Source organism: Crocodylus siamensis, chromosome 15, assembly GCF_052110815.1.
Source record: "Crocodylus siamensis isolate JL-2025a chromosome 15, ASM5211081v1, whole genome shotgun sequence".
In the NCBI taxonomy this organism is placed as follows: Eukaryota; Metazoa; Chordata; order Crocodylia; family Crocodylidae; genus Crocodylus; species Crocodylus siamensis.
The window spans coordinates 2,723-11,399 of record NC_143409.1 but is presented as its reverse complement, the minus strand read 5'-3'; the positions used below and the strand labels follow the sequence as shown (position 1 = coordinate 11,399).

Here is an 8,677-nt window from a genome sequence, read left to right as displayed (position 1 = left end):
CGGGCACCGCGCAGCTGCTCTCCGCTCGCCGGAGGCGCCGGGAAAAGGACCCGGGCCCAGCCCGCAGGACGGCCGACAGCGCACGTGGCTGGCTGGCCGGGGCTCGCCGGTACGCAGATTGGCGGAGGCATTTCCCTCTCCACCAATGAGGAGACGGCAGGAGGAAGACTTGCCCGCCCTGACCGGGGGCGAGAGGACCAAGGGGCTCTGAGGGGGACTGACCCCCTCGGGCTTCCCTATTGGTCCATTGTCAATCGGGGGCGGGCCTCCTGCAGGGATAAAAGGCCGCGTGCGAAAAAAAAAGAAAAAAAAAAAGTGGAGCTGGCCAGCCGGGGGGAGCGGTAACCCCGGAAGCGCCCTGAAGAGCCGGCGCCCGGACGGGGTGAGGCGGAGCTTCCTGCAGCTGCTCTGCCGGAGTAGGGGGCGGGGCAGCACTTGGGCTGCTGTTGCTGGGGACCCACGGCCCTTTCCGGCGGTGTCAGGCTGTGGGGAGTGACTTCCCGAGCCACGTGGGTGCTGCGCGGCTCGTAGTGCCTGTCAAGCACCGGTGACCCGGGGCGCGGGCAGCGGCCAGGCTTGCACGTCTCCGTGCCTTGCCTGAAGGCGCCATTCGGGGGGCGGCGGGCGAGGTCCCGGGGCCTCGGCCGCAGTGCTTCCCATAAGGCGTCCTTCGGGGGGCGGAGCCTCAGGTCCGAAGCCATTTCCGGTGCGCCCGTACGGTGTCATTTGGGGAGGTAGCGGGCAGGGTGGGTTTGTCTCTGCCCGCGGTCCCGTCTTAAGGCATCGTTCGGGTGAGCAGCGAGGGGGGCCGGAGGGCCCCCGCGGCCTTCCCTCAAGGTGTCATTTGGGTGAGCAGCGGCAAGGTCCGTAGGCCCCCGCTGTGCTCCCTTAAGGTGCCATTTGGGTCGGCGGCGGGGAAGGTCCGAGCCTCTGGAGTGTCTTCCTTAAGGCGCCTTTCGGGCGGGGCAGCGGGCAAGGTCCGGAGGGCTCTGCCCGCGGCCCCTCCTTAAGGCGGCTTTTGGGGCTGCAGCAGGCAAGGGCCGGGAGGTCTCCGTTGCCTGCTCTGGGGGTCATCTTGCCGAGCTGCGGTGTGGTGCTGCCCTGCTCGCAAAAGGGTCAAGCACTGACAGCCTGTCACCCCCCCAGCCTGGGCTAGGTGTGGTGCTGTCTAGCTCTATGGGCGGTCAAGCACTGACGGTCACTTGAGGGGGCTTGTGCCCTCGCAAGGCCGTCGGGGAGCAGGGCACATTGGTTGCTGCCAAAACAGAGAAGCAGAGAAGACAACAGAAAAGCAGGCATGAGCTGCCTGGTATTTTAATGGACTAATAAAATTGCTGTGCCACCCACCGCCTTGGTGCCTGGTGCCTTTCACCTCCAAGTTCATCCCTCCCCGCTGCGCTGTTTCTCCTTTCCTCTCCTGTTGTTTCACCTCCAAGTTTTCCCCATCTGCCGCTCCACTTTCATGTCGGCAGTGGCTCCCTTGAAATCACTGCATGCTGAGTGCCTCTGAGCAGGTCACCCAGGAGGCTGAATCCCTTGCTGTAAAGGGATTAGTGGCAGACATCGCTTGACTTGGCTCTCTGGGAGTCAAGTGTTGGAGACTGGACTGGCCACCTGAGGCTGCAGCCCCAAATCCTGCAAAGCAGGTCCCCCTTGGGGGTCCGTGCACATCACCCCCGGAAGGACAAGCAGACAAGATGGCAGATGAGAGAGAGCGAGCTGACTAGGAGGGAAGAAAATGAGGCCAGCATATCGAGGCAGAGGTAAGACAATTTTAACACAAAATGTCCGCTCCTTGGGCTCCACCACTAAGTGGTACACCCTGGGATTTGTGAGCCTTGGGGGCTTGGGATGGTGGGATTTCCTGGGTTTAAAGCTCCAGGTTTCTTGCCTTTATGATTACTCATCGGAGGCGATTTGGCAAAGTTGGCCAGAGGGATTGCCCCGGGAGGCAGGGAAAGGTGCAGGTTTCCGCAGCATGCTGGGGGGAAGGAGAAGTTCAAGCTGCAGGACGCCTCCTCCGGCTCTCTTCACTTACAGCCGCTCTCGCTCGCTCTCCTTGCAGGCCTCGCAGCAACAGGAAGGAGAAGCGCACGGGCAAGCAGCGGGGGAGAGGCGAGGCAGGAGAAAAGCCAGCCAGAGAAACGGGGTGAGAAGGAAAGGGACTCCGGACAGAGCCACCTCCCTGCTTTTGGGTCTCGATCATGTCTTAGCCACATTTTGGCTTGACTGCGTGAGCCTTTGGGTGAGCTCCCTGTCACTCAGAAATGGGGCTCTGCCCTCGAAGCTGTTGCACTTCAGCAGTGGGGTGGAAGGTGGACAGCCCTGTAAGCAAGGCGCGTGTTGCCATTCCCTCGTTTGTAAAGGGCCGTGGATCTGGTTGGTGGGCCTGTGCAGCGTGGCTGCCCTGTAATCGGGGCCCAGCCCGGCTGCCAAAATTGACTGCCAATGGCGCAGCCTCCCGTAAGCGGGGAGCGTGCCGCCTCCTAACACGTGAGGACAGGCGATACCTACGTGTGTAGCGCTGGACATCCTGTAACTGGGAGTCCGAGTCCACTGCTATTGCCAGCCGGTCGGAGACGTGCCTCTGTCAGCAGGGTGGGCGCAGCCTCCTGCCGCTGGCCGGAGAGAGACAGAGCGGCCTGCCGCGTTGTGCAGCAGCACGGCCTAGCAGACGGGAGCCGAGTCTCGCTGGTGACAGCAAGCTCTTTACAACCTGGAGCCTGATGACCCTCCCGTGGCTGGGTTGGAGCCTGTGGCCTCCTCTCCGATCCCTGCGTCCAGGCATCTGTCCCTCGTCCTGCATCAGTGCCTGGTACACCACGTCTGGACCCCGGGGCCACCCTGTACTGAGGGTGCAGGTCCCGTGCATCCTGTAGGAGGGCTAGGTTGTGCACAGCAGTGGACCACCCTGTAAGCAGGGTGCAGGTCTCAATGTGCCTTTGGTGAGAGATCTTTCCTTTGGCTAACTGGGCCCTCCCTCTAAGCAGGGCTCTGGGCCCTTTTGCCCCTTGTGGGCAGCCTGGCTGGTGAGACGGACCGTGCCCTGTAAGGAGGGTGCGAGTCCCACGTCTCTTGGTGGAGGGCTAGGTTGTGCAGACCTGCGGACCCCCCTGTAAGCAGGGCTCTGGGCCTTTCCCTTTTGCCCCTTGTGGGCAGCCTGGCTAGCCAGACGGGCCGTGCCCCGTAACGAGGGTGCTGGTCTCGGCCATCTTGCCCCCTGGGAGCGGAGGAGGATTGTGCAGCGTAAGGCTCGAGGAGAAGCGGTTTGCGGCATGGAGCTGCTTTCTGGCCTGGGAACACTTTTTCCCCTGGCTGAGTGTGGCGAGCGAGGGAGAGGAGCGCCTGGGAATGAAAGCGTTTGTTATTTTCTTTTTGTTGTTAAAACTGCTGCAGCGTATTTTATTTCCTTCCCAGTGCTGGAAAGGGGCAAGATGCGACCTCGTAGCCTTCTCCTCCCCCGTTCTAACCCAGGGGGTTAAGCACCGGCATAGATTTCCATGACTTCTGGCTTCGGGGGGCATTAGGCCACCCCCCCAGGAATTTTGGGCACGTGACCTCCCTGTCTCTCAGGGTACGGGTCTTAGGCCCCCTCTTGGGTGGCCAGCATATACCTTTGGCCACTTGGTAGCTCACGTGAAGAGTTCCTGCCACCCTTCCTGGGGGCAGGCTGTGTATTCCCTGCCCGAGTCCCTGGAGACGAGGTGCCCTGGCACTTGGCCAGTCGTTCTCCTGCGCCCCCGCCCCCGGCCTGCAGTCTGTAACCAGGGTCCAGGTCTCCTTGGTCTTCTGGATCCGGTTCCAGTGGGTGAGGTTGGCCAGAGACGACACCCACGGGCTACAGGGAAGGTTGCAGTGCGTTGGCACCCCGAGGCTTCGTGACCTCCCTGTAACTCAGGTCCAGGTCTCTGCTCCTCTGTTCTGCTGCTCTTGCCACTATTGAGAGGGCCTCTCCCCGCACCCTGTAAACAGGGCTGCGCCCCCACCTGCTCTGACCCTGGGGGAGGAGACTTCGTTTAGTCCTTTGGGCTCTGTGGCTTCGATGACACAAGGCTGAAGTTGTGGTCCTTATGTCCTCTGGGCACAGGGTAATTTTGACGCCTGATTGAGACCGCCTGAGGTACCTGCCAGCTGGCATTCAGGTCTTTGCAGGTTTTCTCTGGGCTTCACGTCCCAGCCACCAGCTGTGTGCAGGGAGCACCGGCCCGTAAGCGGGGTTTTTGGTGTTTGTGGTCACCGTTCATGGTGCCGCCCTAGCAGCTCTGTCCAGAGTCCTGGCCCATCGCACTCGGCTTCTGGCTTGCCAAGATGTCTGTCTCCGAGCCCGCGGATGTCTGCCTCCCCCATCTCCACGGACAAAGGACAGTGGCCACAGGTCCAGGTAAGGGGAAAAGAGGGAGAGAAGTTGGGGTCTGCGGACGCATCTTCCACCATGCTGACTGACATCCCATTTGTCTCGTTCCTTCTGCCCCTAGAGGGAGGAGCGGAGAAGACGACAAACAAATAGGAGTTAACTGATAACCAGGGCAGAAAACCATGCCGGGCAGCCCAGAGGCAAAGGTAAGAGAGTTTCAGTGAAGACGGGGTGGGTATTCGTCATTTAGTTAACTGGAGATATGTCAGAACCCTCCTGTTTTTAAAGGACATCATGCTCGAGTGTATAATGAGCACTAGGAGGTACAGTCTTCTAGCAGGGTGTGCCATTCATTGCCAGCTGCCTCCGCTTCTGTTTTGTGAACTATTGCAGGTCCCTGAAGGGCAGCTGGAGAAGAAGGAACGGAAGCAGCGGAAGAAAGCTCGGGAACAAGAAGCGTGGGTTGGGGTGGGCAGGAGGGTGGGGAATGTTTAATGTCTGCTTAGATAAGTACAGAGGGAGACTGTTGAGTGCATCTCTACGCTTTCCAACACCCATTAGGAGCCAGCAGCCGCACGCTTCAAGTTGCACCACGTACACAGTCTTGGGTTGGCCCCAATTGTGTGTAAGGAGGTTGAGGCATTGTGCTAGTTGTACGTATTGATATGGAGCAGGTGAGGGTTTTGCAGGTGGTTTGGCTTGGCCAGTTAAGCAGTGGATCAGAATAGATGTGGTTGAAGGCAGCGTGTAGGTTTTCCTCGGTCGGATTGTGGAGCGGTTCTCGGTGTCAGCGTAGAAGTGCAGGTTTGTGCTCGGTTCGGTTTGTGGCTCGGCTGTAGCTTGCTTAGGCTGGAGCTTGTGGGGCCAATTTTGAGGCTATTTGTGGTGCAGTTGGTTTGTGTCTGTAAGTTAAGGCTCCATAGGTGTCTTGAAAGTGTTTTAAACTCCAGCTCCATGGGGATGAAGAGCTCATCCTCTGTCCAAACGATCCTCAAGGTAGTTGGTGTGGTCAGTGTTAAACCAGTAGGAGCAAGTGGGCCTAAGATGTACACAGTCAACAATAAATGGTCTAAAAAACGTTCCACCTTGTGGTCAGTACTCTTCTACACAGAGTACATTTACAAATGGTAAAAGACTGTAATGTGGTTCCCAGTCATTGCTTTACAACTGTAAATGTACTGTAGTAAAATTGGTCCAGATTTATATAAAAGATTAAAAAATAAGGTATAGTAAAGGTGTGGTGCTTGGGTATAACCTGAAGTTCAACTTCCCCTTTTCTCAAAACATGGTCCCAATAAAAATAAAATGCTCAGGAAACTCATGAGCTTCCGAGTGTGTTTCAGACCTCTGATTGCCTTTAGTACAAGTTGCTATTTCTGAGGGCATGGTGTGGGGGCTTTTTCTCTAGTGGGCTGGGCCGTGGCAGGGGGCTGATGCACTTGTTGCCTCGCAAGAAGAATGACTGTGGATCCCTAGTTGCCTCAAGATTTTCAGGAGTCCCTTAAGTCCAGCTGTGGTCCCCCTTGGCTGTTTAATGCGGTGGCCGCAGGCTTTAAGCCATCTCTACCCAAGTCATCCCTGAGGGGCTGCTGAGTTTGGGGGAAGCCAAACCCATTTCATCCAGTTTTTTAAATTCCTTGTTAGCTGAAAAAAGAACTTCTATTTTGAAATGTATTACTATTTCCCTAATACTTAAAGTAGCAAGTCAGTGGCAGTCAGCACAGTTCCCAGGCCCTTTTGCTGGAGGGAGAGCACAGATATTGTAATACCTATGCACCTGACTAAGTAGGGGCTTGTGATTCCTAAAGCGTACAAGATATAAATCTCTTTCTGTAGCACCTAGCATTTGAGCATCTTAAGCTGAAGCCCAAAGACAAGATGCCTCCTCCGGGCCAGGGGGCTGGGACCGCGGCAGGGGCAGGCTCACGGTGCCGCGGGGTGTGGTCCTGCAGCACATTGCAGCCGGGAGACAAGGGTGAAGAGAGAGGGGGAAACACGGCCTCGCTCGCTAGGGACTTGACTGGAGCAGGGACCGCGGCCGGGGCGCACACACGACTCAGGGACCTTCATTCCGGGCCGGTATCGCAGGCCCGCGTTTTCATTGGCCGCCTTGAGGCAGGACGCGATTGGGTGGATTGGCTCATGGGCGGGGTCAGGGCGGCTCCGCCCTTGTTCACTGTGATTGGCTTTGGCGGGAGAAGGCGGGTCCGAAAGAACGCCCTTCCCCGCTCGCATTCTGATTGGCTTCCGGGACCCATTGTTCATTAAAGTGCAAGAAACCCTTCAAAGCCCGGAGGCGAGACTGGGCCATAAAATACTCCAGCAGCGCTCCCAGGGCAGGGGAGTGACCGCTCTTCCTCGTGCACTCCCAGTGGAGAACGGGAAGGTGTGCAGAGACGGGTGTGAGAAGCACGTGTGCGGGCAGCAGCGCGCGGACACCACAGCCCCGCGCGAAGGGAGGGGGCAGGGCTGTCTCCGGCCAGGGCGAAGGCTTTCCTCTAGCGGAGCGCCGATTCGTGCACGAAGCCGGCCGGGCGGGGAATGTCTTTCGCAGGCGGGCTGCGCCTCCGGCACGGTGTTCCCCCCCAAGCCACTGCTCGAGGCCGCCGGCTCCGCATGGCAGCCCGTGGTGCAGGCGGAGCCGGGCGCTGCTCCGCGCGTGCTGGGAGCCGGGGGCGGCGGCGTGCAGCAGGGCCCCGTCGCGTCGGAGCCCGCGGGTGGGCGGGGCGCGGCGGCGGCGCCCGCCGCAGGGACGCGGGTCCAGGCGGCTCCGCGCGCTGCAATGGGCAGCGTCTCCGAGCGGGGCGGGAGCGACAGTGTCCGCGGTTGTGCACCCGCCGCGCGGTGCGGGGAGAGGGGCCGAGCAGGGCGGGCCGTGTCCGTGTGCGCGCCGTGCGGGGAGAACGCCGGCGCCGGGGGTGTCTCGCTCTGAACTAAGGGCGGTCGCGTTGGGGGTTCAGTGTCGCTGCTGCCGGCGCCCCCCGCGTAGAGCGGCGTGCAGGTGACGGGCACGGGCCTGGCCTGCGCGCATCCCGGGAGTGCAACGGCCCCCTCCGCGCCGCCCTCCCGCGCCCCTCGCACTGCCGTCCGCACAGCACCGGCGAGCCCAGCTGCGTGCTGCCGCCCCGTGGCGGACAGCGGGCCTTGCAGCCGCGCGAGCGCAAGACGCGGCTCGGCGCCGCCGCCCAGAAGGGCGGGGAGAGGGCGGGAGAAAAGGCCTCGCTCGCTCGCTCGCTCGGGCAGGGTCGCTCCGCGCGGGGCGAAAACACGAGTCACGGACGTGGATCCCGGAAGGCCGGGATCGGAGCCTCGCGTTTCCATTGGCCACCTCGAGGCACGCGGCGATTGTGCCGAGGATACGTGGAGTAGCCGCATGGGCGTGGTCAGGACCGCAACGCCATTCTTCACTCTGATTGGCCTTTGAAGGAGGGGCGGACCTAGAAGCACCCCCCCCCCCCCGTCTGCACTTAATTGGCTGCCGGGTCCCGTGCGCAGGCTTCTGTGCCCCGATTGGTCCGTCTGCGATCCCCGTGTCTGCAGCTGAACCGCAGCCCACGTCCCACTGCCGGGCTGCCCGGCGGGCGGACACGGAGCGCTGTGGCACTTGCTCTGGCGACCAGGGCGGGTCGTGCGGGAGACTGCGTCCCCAGGGCGCGGGGCCGGCCGGGATCTCCCGCACCAACCCCAGTGCGTGAAGCCGGTCGCGTGTCCCGGAGCCCCTTTGCTGGGGAGGCTCCCTGTCTCCTCGCCGTGCCGAGGGGGGGCACGTGGGCCCCGAGGAGCACCGTTTGCTTCTGGACTGACGCTGAAAGCTCCCTAGATAGCGCCTTGCAAAGCCGAAAGTTACCACTTTCTAACTGGAAAAATAAAAGGAAAACCCGTCGTTGTTCAGGAAGCACCGCCGGACATCAGCTCCGTTCTAGGGCAGCGTTTGGGATCTTTGGTGTAAAAGAGTATAATTTTGAGACCAGGGGGTTGAAGTGACGGAGTTATTCATTGTGTCACTTACTTTCAAAAACTGAAACGGTACAGAGATGCATGCAGTAAGGCTCTGTGTGTCCCGACCTGGAGCTAGTGTAACACGCACCCTAATGAACACAGTGACGCTATTACTATCTCTCTCTCTCTCTCCGTGGTGACAGTGATGCAGGTGTTCATCTCTCACCCTTGCACACCACCGCACTCGAGTGTGTCTCGTGCATGCACACTTGGTGTGGAGACAGGCGGCTCGGTGCTGCCCTCCGGTGGTGCGCCCCAGCACTGCAGCCCGAGGAGCGGCGCCGCGGCGGGGGGGCGCAGGCGCGGCTCGGTGCTGCCCCCCTG

The 8,677-nt window shown here is 60.5% G+C and overlaps 1 long non-coding RNA gene across 1 annotated transcript; it reads left to right on the top strand.

The window, feature by feature from the left end:
- Positions 1-301: 301 nt before the first annotated feature.
- LOC149851936 (uncharacterized) lies at positions 302-5,669 on the top strand. The gene is made up of 4 exons (XR_016439408.1): positions 302-1,763; positions 2,066-4,381; positions 4,476-4,560; positions 4,748-5,669. It is a non-coding gene; the product is annotated as an uncharacterized LOC149851936 (long non-coding RNA).
- The last annotated feature ends 3,008 nt before the right edge of the window (positions 5,670-8,677 follow it).